Below are 13,179 nucleotides of genomic sequence, written 5' to 3'. Positions count from 1 at the left end.
TCGGCCGTTTGGCAAGCTTTGGTTCCAGTGTGTGTCTCTCATTTCAAATTCATGTCACGCTGAAATCTGTTCTGAAGGAAGGCTTTCTTTGATGTAGAAATAAGAGTTCCTCAGTCATAAGAGCAATCTAAATAATAACCATCAAACTGCTACTTGTGTTTCATAAATACAAACCACTAGTGCATACAACTCAAAGGTCTCCAATCACCATCCTAAGAAATCCAATCAGCGCACATAAATGGATTACATCAGGCCCTATTAGATTTAATTAGATTAGGATTAGACTTTCAGCTCAACACCTTCTTAGCCAAGCTGACAGAGAAAACAGATGCAGCCACTTTAATTCAGGACAGCTTTTTGAAGCTGACATCTCTCCTCTCGCTTCATTGTGACTTTTATTATCCAATCATGTCAGGATACATTAGGAGAAAAGTCTGACACAAAAACCTAATTTGACTTGAACTGCTATTGCATAACGCAAACAAGACACGAAGGTGTCTGCAGCTCACTTTGTGATCACATTTCCATGTTGCCTGGAGACAAACCAGCTGTGACACACTTTATGGCAATGTACAAGAAGAGATGTAGAATTGCTCTGGGCTCCTTTGATCAGCTCCATCACCTAGTGGGGGTGGGGGGTCATAGTTTGGTCCCGCCTTCACTGTTGTGATTGGTGTGGGGGTAGGGACAGGCTTAGGGCGTCAGGGGGTTCCCTGGAGGCATCTTCCTTGGGGGGCTCAACCCGGGGTAGCGGTCATGTCCGGTTAGGGGCTCTGTTGGCTCTCAGGTGACTGTTTCCTCGCGGCTGCGTGCAGCGGGGCTAGGGGAGGGTCTGTGCTGACGGACGTGGGTTACTGACCTGGCAGCCTGGCTGCCCCTGGGTGGGTCCGGGATGGGCGTGAGGTTCTGGGGGCGCTCCGTCTCTGGGCTGGGACCCGGACCGGGCCTCGGGGGCTTGGGTCCTGGTTGGTGTGTTGCCGGGGTTGTGGGCGGGTGGGTGCATGGGGGCCCAGCCCTGGAGCAGGGTGCCGCCGGTGCATCGAGCCACCTGGGGGGCTCTTCAACTGGTGGGGGAGATTGTCACATCTTGCAGGAGCTTTCCTCTCCTCAGGAGCTCCCTCTGCAGGAGGGGGAGATACAGGAGAGGTGGAGGAAGATCTCAGCCTGGGTGTTTATTGTCTTATGACCAGACCATCTCCGAGACAAGCTTTCCCAGATGAATGTGCCTGATCCCATCTGCCGGTGGATCACTGACTTCCTGACGGACAGGAAGCAGCATGTGAGGCTGGGAAAGAATGTCTCGGACTCCCGGACCATCAGCACCGGCTCCCCTCAGGGCTGTGTTCTTTCTCCTCTGCTCTTCTCCCTGTACACCAACTGCTGCACCTCCACCCACCAGTCTGTCAAGCTAATCAAGTTTGCAGATGACACCACCGTTATTGGACTCATCTCGGACGGGGACGAGTCTGCCTACAGGAGGGAGGTTGAACGTTTGGTGTCCTGGTGCAGCCACAACAACCTGGTGCTGAATGCCCAGAAGACAGTGGAGATTATTGTGGACTTCAGGAAGCACACAGCCCCACTCCCCCCCATCATCCTGACTGACACCCCCATCACCTCTGTGGACTCATTCCGCTTCCTGGGTACCACCATCACCCAGGACCTGAAGTGGGAGCCCACCATCACCTCCGTCATCAAGAAAGCCCAGCAGAGGATGTACTTCCTGAGGCAGCTGAAGAAATTCAACCTGCCAACACGGACGATGATGCAGTTCTACACTGCAATCATCGAGTCCATCCTCACCTCCTCCATCACCGTGTGGTACGCTGGAGCCACTATCAGGGACAAACAGAGACTGCAGCGTGTTGTGCGCTCTGCTGAGAAGGTGATTGGCTGCAGACTCCCATCTTTGCAGGACCTGTACACCTCCAGGACACTGGGGCGTGCAGCTCGGATCTCAGCTGACCCTTCTCACCCTGGACACAGTCTGTTTGACCTGCTCCCCTCAGGCAGGAGGCTCCGGTCCATTCGCACCAGAACCTCTCGCCATAAGAACAGTTTCTTCCCCTCTGCTGTTGGACACATGAACAATAACCATATGACTGTACCCGCCACTAACACATGACCCTACGCTGTGTTCACTGCATCATTCTATGTTTGGCACTGATCACCACCTGCACTCATGTATATATCTTTCCACGTAGCACTTTTAATTCTTATCCCTACTTTTATTTTTTTCCATGTCTATTTAAGTGCTATTTATGACAGCATGTTTGCACTGAAGCACCGCAGCAATTTCCTAATGTTGTAAACCTGCTCAACATTTGGCAATAAACCCCATTCTGATTCTGAATTCTGATTCTGATGTAGTCTGGAAGATGAGTGGATGGTGGGGTGGGTGCAGTTTTCTCTGTGGTGGGGTTGGGTGGACTGTCCCGGGCTCTGTGGGGCCGGGCGGCGCTGCTGCACTGGGCCCCGGTCTGGATGGGCCTGGGCCCCCTTTCCCTGGCGGGTCGCGGAGTGTGGGGGTGCCTACTGAGGTCAGCGGGGGAGTTGGCCCCAGGGAGGGGTCACTTGCCCCTCCCTTCCTTCCCTCCCCATCTCCAGCTGCCTCCCTCTTCCCGCTCCACCACAACCACCCACACATGCAGGGCCTTGGAGTAGGGGTATGTCACCAGGGTGCAGAGGAGGCTACCCCCCCCCCCCCCTCTGTCCCCTTCTGGCTGCCTCTGCCTCAATTTTATCCCACAACTTAGACATTCACATTATTCACACTCTCATTACACATACATATAGGATCTTGGGGGTGGGCACGATACATGGAGTCCAAAGTACCATCAGGGTGTACACCCCACCCCTGGCGTCGTTGCCCACCTCTCAATTTTAAATACACGTAGACATTGAGGGCTAGCAGGAGGGACCATGCGCTTACCTGCTGCTCTCTGGCAGGTAGCTCCATGCCCTCCTGGGTTTTAAATGCACCTTAAAACACACATGCATCAACACTACAATGAGCGGGTGGAGGGAGGTTTGGAGTCTTCTCTCACCCCCATTCTCTGCGACCTGCTGGAGCAGGGGGGCTAGGAGGAGGAGTTGGCCGTCCGACTGCGGTCTGGAGTGTGGAGCCTTCCTGCTGCTGCGGAGTCGGGGCGGTCTGCCTCCCCCCACCGCAGGGAAAAGGGAAACACCACCTGGGTCTGGGTGCAGTTCCCCCCTCCAGGGGCGGGGGCACCTAGACCCGGTTTGTAGAGTACGCTTGGGGAGTGTGATCGTGTGTACAACGTCTCTTTATGTCTGTCTCCACGTTGGTTGAGTGTGGAGTAAGTGCATATGAGAGCATGAGGGTGGGAATGGATGTTTGTATCTGTGTGTGCCTGTATGTCTGTGTCTATATGTCAGGTTGGGTGTCAGGCGCCACCTCTCTGGGGACATCTCAGGCCCTCCAAGGTTTGGAGGCCTATCTCCCCCTACCACCACTTCCCCTGCCAGTGGCGGACCCCCTCAGACATCGGTGCGTTGGTGGTTCTTTGTGTCCGGGGATGGGCGTCCAGGTACACACCGGCTCACTCCTTGGCGGCCGCTTATCGGGGCCTGGAGCCTGGGGCTCGCTCGGGCCACTTCGGAGGTGGGGTGCCCCCGGCCTCTCGGCCTGGGGCTCGGTCACTCAGGCGCAGCTGGCTGCCGGCGGAGCTCACGGGCGCGTCACTGCAACTCCCCCTGGCTTCTGCTCCGCGGCTGCTGAGTGAGCCCTCATCTGGGACTCTCCTCAGCTCTTTCTGGGACAGTGGCGCAGCTGCCCCTCTGTTGGTCTTCCTTGGTCTCTTGTGTTCTGGGGGCCTCTGGATGTCTGGAGTTTTGATCTCCTCCACACCTGCTTCATGCCCTGGAGGACGGGGCTGTGGCCCCCCCACACCCTCTAGCAGATTATTACATGAAGGAACCTTTTAAAAAACAAAAAACAAGCCCCCTGGAGGACTATTACATGAAGGAACCTTTTAAAAAACAAAAAACAAGCGCGTCCATGCTCACAGGTGTACACACGGGTGATCACACCCACAAACTACACCCTTTTTGGCTCCCACCTCAAAGCACACTGTGTTCTGTTGATCTTATGTGCTGCACAATAATGTTTAATATTTAGTATTTACTGTCATATTCCCATATATCATTGTGATGTTGTTTATTCTATTACTCTTGTTCTCTTCTGCTTGCTTTCTTTTTTCTTTCTCAGCAGGTGATCCAGGTGATTGATATATGCATTTTTTTTCTGCCCGTTCTGTTGGTTTTTGTCTTTTGCCCTTCTCCCCCGTCCCTCTTCTCAGCTGTTTCTCTTTCCCTCTTTCTTTCTCCCCTTCTTTCCCCCAGTCTAGTCTGTCCCGTATTCAGTAAGTGAAAATAAAATAAACAATAAAAGGTGAATCAAATGGACCATTACGGCAAGGCTGGGATGGTCAGTTTGGTAAAGTAAATCCGTTGGGCATCTTTCTTTGCCTTTAGACAACAATTCTGAGGGCAAAAGAGCCAAACGGGACAGGCCAAAAAAAAAAAAAAAAAAAAAAAAAGATATAAAAAGGCACAGGGGAGATGTGATGTGTTGCATCATAGTCACTGGACCGAAAGGGCATGAGTTTTTGTACGGCGCTACCAGCTGGGAAAATGTCTTCTTAATCCCACTCTTGTCAAACACCAGACTGTGCTGGTTTATTTCATTGTTGCTAATTAGCCCTTTAAGCTCTGCCAAAGCCTGCTGGAGTTTTCCATTATTACAGAGGATGCTTGAGGAGATGAGAATAAACAAGTTAAAGGAAAAGGTTGTAGTGTACTGAAGAAGTTAAAAAGAACATTCTAATTGAATGTGGAAAACATAAAGCTGTGGGCCAGAACCAAACCGCTAATCCAGACCGCTGCTTGACTTTGCAAATGTGTGAACAATGCAGAGAAAAATGGTTTTGTTTTAAATATCACAGATTTTAAACTAAGATGCTGTACGTCATTTAAAGTAAGACTTTTTTCAGAACTATTCATTTAATCGAAGCCAGAGCAAATCTGAATAATTGTCAGTTGTTCTTACTTTACCCATGGCCTTACATACCACGCCTAGGAGCCCAGCCACAGGCTTTCTTTACAATGACAATGGACTGAAAGAATGCAAAGAATTTTCAGAGAATTGTTCACATCATTATCAGTTTTGTAAATGATGTGAATGTAAATCTTTATGAAGTTGTTGTTTTTTAACTGGTTATGATGCGGTGGTTTTCCTCATTCAGCCCTAGCAGTATGAGATTCAGTGTCTTTCCCAAGAGCACATCCACTACCTGAGACCCTGATGTATATCTGGTAAGGTTTTGTAATTAAATACATATATAATACATACCAGATATGCTAAATGAAAAATTTCAGTTTCATAAATTGTTGCACAAATCTTATAAGATGGATATTATACTGGGCGGGATATTGCATGCGGATTCACTATTGTGCATCGACGTATAAACAATAAGAACTTAGAGTGTCCAAATTGTATATTATATTTTGTATTATTACAAAGAAACCTGCAACTGGTCTGATTGCATTAGAGTTCCAGATAAAACATATTATCATCGGTAAAATACACAAAAGACATTACGTTCTCTCGAAGACACAAGCAGGTGCTTCCTGATGCGCTGTAGAAACGTCTGATGGTTGACTGTGAGAGCTTTCTGCAGAGGGTGAACAGTACACCAGATTTACCACCCTTTCAGGAAATCTTCCAGCAGCTGGTCAGACTTTGTGGCAGAAACCGGTTTCGGATCCTGATGCACAAATCTGCCGCTTGTGTAGAGTCTGACCAGAAAGCGTCTATATGTAAGCAACTCGTATGAAAAAAACAAGAACAAGCATGCAGAGCAGTGGCCCTTGACTGCAATCAAGTGTATCTTTGTTTTCTCATGTTCTTTCTGTTTATTGTACTCTGTACAAAGAACACTAAAAAAAAAAAAATCCTTTCCTGTAATTTTTTAAAAATTGTCTTCACCTAAACCGTATTTCTTCACGTGCGTAAAACTTGTGCACAGTGCTGTGTACAAGCCTTCTTTTCATTTCCTTGCTGTTAGCGCCTGAAGCTCTGCTGAGCATGATAACATCTCTCTTGGTCATGTGGATGAATGGTTGTAAATGCTGAGCCCTTACACAGACAGATGACTGAAGAAAGCATTTATTTATGACTGTGAATAGACAAACTAGCCCTGCAAAACAAGATTGATCCTCTACAGCCTTTTAGCCTCTGCTGCCTCTCGGGCTGTTAACACTAGCATCTGCAGCTGTTTGGAAAAATGCTCAAGTTTATCTACTTCACGGTCCTCAATTTTTTTTTTTAAATAATTGGCGTGTCAAAGTAACAGTCTTGCTCTTTAGGCAGATCGGCATGATCAGTCTTTGGCTGTGGAAGCAAGTGCTGTGGAAAAAAGGGTTAAAATGCATAGCAATTTATAGCAGCTTAAGTTTGTCATTTACTGATGAGTTCTTTAAATGCTCTATACTAAATCACACACTGTAATAGAGAGGTTATGTAACGATATTTCTGCTGAACTTCAAATATACACACATGTACTGCAATGTAAAAAGCATTAAGGCGTATATCAAGTGTGATGGCAGCAGCCACACAGGGGTAAATTAGTCCATTTTTCACTATTATTTTGCTTTGCAGTATTCTTCATTAATATAATTCATTAATCATTTGGTTAAACCTAACACTGGTATTATGAGGCGCGCACATAGTAGCATTGTATGGTTTTTCTAAAATGTTTTGTTATATTAATTATGTTTCTCTTTCTTTGAGTTACCTGGGTTTGGGCGGTGGCTGTTTCCTGTCTGGGCAAAAGGTGTGGCTGAGGACTCTGGGGACAAAATGCCTGCTCAGCAGGACCAACCATGGGCTTACCAGGAGCAGGGGTGTTTTAGGTTTAGTTAGGTTATTCTGTGCTTAGTTAATATTAGTGTGTGTTTTTGTTTTCCCCCCTATTGTGTTCAAATGGTTTGGCCAAATCATTATAAAAGCTACCCTCATGTGTCTTTTTAATTAGGTCAGTTTGTGAGTTAAGTTGTGTCTCACTTTGTTTTGTTTAAGTTTCTGGAAATTACTTTTTGTAGAGTTATATTTAGTTGACCTGTTTTATGGGCCTGCTAAGTATGGTTTTGAATTTTGTTAATTTTGGACTTTTTGAGGGTTAAAATAAAGAAAACCCTTTTTGAAGATATTTTTTTTGCCTGTGTCCTCTTTGCTTTGGCTGCTTGGTCCCTCACACAAGAGAGCTTATCCCTGTGTTTATGGAGCATATGGTGTATGTGGTGTGACAAACTAAAGACACATCCAGTGGACTGATAAACCGCTACAAAACTGAGCCTTACCAAAACAGGTCTCAGTTTGGGCTTTACTCCGTGTGGGATGTGCTCACACACACACACACACACACACACACACACACACACACACACACACACACACAGACAGAGAGAGAGAAAGAGACAACAAAAGAAAGAAAGACAGACTATGGAAAGATAAGATGTACAAAGTCACCAGTACAACAGCAGCAATGCCCAAAATTAGTAAGAGCTCTATCAGCCCCCATCATTTTTCTCTCTAGCCTCCTCTTTCAATGCAAACATGGCCATTTTAGCTGTAATTACGGTCATTTAACTTTTAATTATGGCTGTGTTGATGTATCAACAGTGACTTTCTCTGAGCCAGACTCATGTTATGGTCTCATGACTGTGCTGTCCTTTGTTGAGATTAATGGTGACGACATCACATAACACTGCAGACTTAACCCCTGAGATCGCATTTGGACAGACACGTTAAAATATGAAAAACAAAAAAGCTGAACTGTATTAAAAGGATCAGCTTTTTTGATAAATGGCTCGGTAACTCTAATGCTTTGTAAAAACCTGCAGCTTTGACTTGTCTGTGTCAGTTTAGCATGTCTGGATTTATCCCAGCTTGGGTCAAAATTCTGGAGCGTTTCCCTGAACACTCCATAGATTGTCAAAGGGAATGAGAAAGCCTGGGCTTGGATTCAAAGGCTTTTTTCTTCCAAAAGCCACTCCAATGCTTGCTGTAGCTGGATGCCAATATCATTGTTCCGTTAATACAAACACTTGTCTCAGTGTTGTTCTGACCCTCAAAGCCAGCATTTTTGCCACATAGTAAAATGTATTTTGCCGTTATTGAACTTTTCAATTTCACCATAATTCTATAATTCTGTACCAGATTCTACATCTTAAGGAAGCCGAGATCCTTTAATGTGTGCAGCAAAATGATGTCAGTCATCTGTGACAAGTGCAGTGCACTTTGCTGTGCTCTGCTGGGGGAGCAGCACTGGAGTTGGTTACCAAACACACTGACTAAACTGATTAGAAAGGCTGGCTCTGCGATTGGCTCCACACTGGACACATTTGAAGCTGTGGTGGAGAGGAGGTCACTGAACAAGCTGTTATCCATCAACCCAGTCCAACCCTGAGCACCTTCTCTAACAGACCGGTTCAGCTCCACTGCCACATTTTTTTCACATTTTATTCCTATTTACAATTCATGTTTGTATCCCTTTATTCTATTGTTGTTGTTGTTATTATTATTATTAGGGAAATAATCTGGATTTAAGCCATTAAAGATCTACCAAAGATCAGCTGCTGATAAATAGAAGATCTACTGGAGAATGTTATTTTAAAACAACGAGCATTTACAGTATGTGTGGAACAAAGTAAACAGTTCTACATTTTTGTCAGGACTTTTGTCCTGTTTTCAGACATCTCCTTCAACAAATGTGTCTAATGTGAAAGAATGATATTATTTTGTTTAGAGATGTTTAGTGAAACAAAGTGACAGAGTGATCGTTATTGCTCCATCTTTATGGTGGACCAAAACAGCCACACATACGTCCCTCTGTGTCTGTTCGGCACTGTTGATTCCTCCTGTGCGTTTCATGTTACTTTTTCAAACTTTTTGAATTTATTAGCAAAAGAATACCAATCATCACCTCAGTATAAGGAAAGATTAACGTTTTTTCTATCCGATGGCACCGCATATGAAACAGTGGGACACGAGCACATTTTAATTAACACATAATGCAGCACGCACAAACACAAATGCTGGCAACGACGATGGGTCACTTACGTAGGTTATGTTCTGGGCTCTACAAAGGTTCCCTGCAGAATAACTCACAATAGAAGTGTTGGCCTACAGTCAGGAGACGCCCAGAGAAATGTGGCACTTAAATAAAAAATAAGCAAATGATCTAAATCTGAGAATTAGCATAAATATAAATAAATACACATGACATTTAAAACAAATGCTTCATTTTATTTTAAGAATATTTTTGGTGTTTCTTCTTGGATTTTCTTTTATTATAGCAGCTTGAATCCTCTGTACATCTAGAGTATTATATCTGCTAAAGGCCATTTTTATCCCGAGGGCCAACTTGACCTGAATCTCTCACAGCCAGGCTATCTGCCTCTCTCGTGCTCATTCTGATTGTCAGCCCTCACCGTTTCACCTTTTTGTTCCCTCTTTTGTCCCATCCTGTTTCTGGCTCGTTTCAAAGTGTGTGACACTGTGGTGTGGTGTAGATTTGCAGTCTGGTCAGACAAAGCAGTTAATTGTAAATCAATGAAAGGACAATCAACTGTGTGCTGTCTGTTAGTCTCCTTCAAACACACAGCTGGCTGTGAATGAGTTTAAAAGCTTCAAGCAGCCCTGCCTCTCTCTGGCCGTTTTCAAGTACACTGTGGCTTTTTATCCAAAAGGGGGTAGCGCTCCACAGATAACAGTAAATCAATGGGTCCGCTAGCAGCCCCATCTTCAACACAGATGGGAAAAGCTGAACATCTTCAAATAGCCAGTCAGGCACTGAGTGAGCGCAAGAATAAATCAATCAATCAGTCAGTGACAAGCCATTAATCCCTGTGCCGGCTTTCAGTCAGCTACATTAAAGAAGTAGAAGGAAAAGGGGGTGTTGAAGGAAATGAACAGAAGACAGTAAAAGAAGCCACAGAGATAAAGATTAGAGAGACCTGTCAGATAAAGAAAAGCAAAGCCTGCTGGTCAGCCTAAAAAAAATCTATACTTTACTCCTGTTTTTTTCCAGCTTGAAAAATTAAGCCTTATTTAACAGAGTCAGCAGAACAATTACGTTCTCAGAGGTCAGAATGAACAACTTTAACTGCCATTTGCAGTTTTTGTAATTTTTCAGCCAACATTACAAGGTTTTATTAATGAACTCAAACAGTGTTTTTTGCTAAAGAATACGTGAGTCCTAACAAATATACTGACACAAATGTTGCTGCTGTTATAAGATTAGACAATATAGTCTGAAAAATCTATGGTTCTAAGAGTTGCATATAGACCATACCAGCAGATTCATATTATTCTCTATTCAAAGGTGCAAACGCGTCTCTATTACACCAGGTTTCTGACCTGTGTGTCTCACACACACAGACACTCTATTTTGGTGTAAGCAGAGTACCCCAGTCTTTAGTTCCACCAGCACCATCTACTGTGCACAAAGACAAAATGAGAACGCAAAGAATCAAGAGGCAGATAGAGAAATGTACAAGAACAGATAGTAGTTCGACTAAAATCATGCAAGTCTCTGTAGTGTTAAAGGTCACACGTTTTACTTTCTCCTTGTTACAGATAAGATTCACTGCGGTTTGACACTTGCACATACGCAGGATATGCTATTTTCATCTGGTATATGTAATCTGAAGCATCAGATCTCTGCTATATCGGCACTGTGTCTCCCTGCCTGCTTTTTAACTGCCAATAAACTATTTAAGTCTCTCTTCTTACAAAATACTCAAACTACTCATTTAGTTTGTAAAATAAATCAAACCAATTTACCATTATGACTAATGTAATCATGATGTTAGAGTAAACCATGTCACTAGAGGTCACTGCCGTTCTCAAAGTAAGGTGGTCACACTTGTGTGTTTAGTCAACGGCTTATTTCTGCCTTGAGTGTGAAGTGACTGTGTGAAACAGTTCACAGCTTACTGGGACTTCTAACAATGCTTCAGAAGACCAACAGCCAAGTCTGGGATTTTAATTGGAACCACACAACTGCACGCTTTTATGAGTTTCCGTTTAACCATCATTGGGCATGGTCGTAACAGTGTGGGTTTCAGGTTCTGTGACATGTACGAGTTTCTGTAACGTTTGCGAGTGGCTTAAAAAAGGCAACATGTCCAACAAAACCGATTCTCTCAGCCATCTTTAACACTCCCTGAATGAAGCATGGGAGCATAAAATTCAAAGATCAGTCATTTACATCATGAAACGGTCTACATATAGAAGGCAGTACAGAAGATTCTGCTGAATGTCCTGTTATGACCTTGATCTTAAGTATTCAGAGGAAAGTCAAATCCAGGAACTTGTTACATCATATTACATCATTTAGGTCACGCAGATTGTTAGCGAAGGGCTTCCAACTAAGCTCGATCCTACACGAGCATCTTCTTTCAGTTCCTAGCAATGGGAAATAACTGAAATTCCAGACAGCTTTGTTGTAAAACTAACCTCGCTATCCTGTTGCTGTTCTGTGTTTGTGTTAAGAAACACGTGAGTGACTGTGTGGGTATGTGCATGTGCATGTGCATGCGGGTGTGGGTGTGTGTTCTAGTGCATCAAATTACACATAGATCTCTTTAGCACAGTCCCAAAGATAGTGTCCAGAGTACAATAGAACAGAATCTATGCAACAGTCACTCAACAACATTTTGGGTGTTAAAACCTGAAACAATTGATGTAATATATTTTGATATATTTTGACAGTGGCATAAGCTGAAAAGAGGGAAGTATATAAGAATAGAAAAAGCAGAACTACATTCAGAATACCCTATGACAATATTTTTCTATCTGCAATAAAGTTTAAGTGTGGTTTTTGTTTCGTTATTGCAACAGAACTACAGACGGTCTAACGACTGAGGAGAACAGAATAGAACTGTAACACAATACAGCTGTGGTCAGATGTTTACATCCACTCATCGGGCATGAATGCCATGGTAATTCTTTTTCCACAGTATAATGACTGTACAGCCTACATATTTAATGAATTTAAAGAAACAAGTTTGAATTCATTTTGAATTTTCTCGAATCCACACAAGGTCAAAAGTATAAACACAGACTCAAATATATACATAGACTCCCACTAATGTTTGGTTGGTGGTGCAAGTTGCACGTCAACCAGATGCTTTTGCTAGGCATCAACAAGCTTCTGGCATAATTCTAGTTGGATATTTGAGCAACTTCATTTAAACTGGTTGGTTTCCGGACAAGGACCAACCGTTAAAGAACTCTCCAATAATTTTCAATAGGTTGGTGGTCGGGGCTTTAGGAAGGCCATTCTAAAACCTTAATGTTAGCCTGTTTTATCCACTCCAGAACCTAGCTTTGGTGTGTTTGGGCTCACTGTCCCGTTGGAACAACCAAGTTTCACCCTTCTAGCTGCTGATGTGAGGCGAAGTGGACGAATTTGGAAGTGGTCATCCTTTTTCATTATTCCATCCACTTTATGCAATGTACCAGTACCACTGACAGCAAAACAGCCACATAGCATAATGCTACCACCACCAGGCTTGACGCCTGGTAGAGTGTTGTTAGGTTTGAAAGCCTCACCTTTACTCCTGTAGTACTTCTGTACCACTTTCCTATTTGGAAAAAGAATTGATCAAAGAAATCATAACCATGATGAGTGTATACAAACTTCTGACTGCAACTGCTTTCATTATGCTCTGTAGGGTAAAATCCAGTTTGTGTACAACTTAAGAAATCTAAAATGTGTGTCTAAAACACCAAACTAGTTTCACTAATGAAAGCCTCCCATGCAGGAAGAAGAGCAGAGTAGAGTAAAAAAAAAAAAAAAAACGTGCAACACAAAATCAACAATATTTTGTGCATTAAAACTAAAAAAAATATATATTGAATAATAAAATTAAATAGAGTGGAAATTAGAATATAATAGGCAGCACAGCTGAATGAATGAGAACATAATAAATAATAATAATAGAGGGTGAACATTTTGATGTGACTGCTGATGTGCAGCAAACAGCTTCTCATAAAACATGATATGAGATGTGTCAAAATGCATTAACATCACTAGAGTCCAAAGTCCAAAGCAAACATTTCATACCCTAAAGATTATCTTTTGTTTT

The sequence above is a fragment of the Mchenga conophoros genome, linkage group LG10 (genome assembly GCF_057382185.1).
Source record: "Mchenga conophoros isolate Kocher_MC1m ecotype Shallow Benthic linkage group LG10, M_conophoros_male_GT1.1, whole genome shotgun sequence".
Lineage (NCBI taxonomy): Eukaryota > Metazoa > Chordata > Actinopteri > Cichliformes > Cichlidae > Mchenga > Mchenga conophoros.
This window is presented reverse-complemented; position numbering follows the sequence as displayed.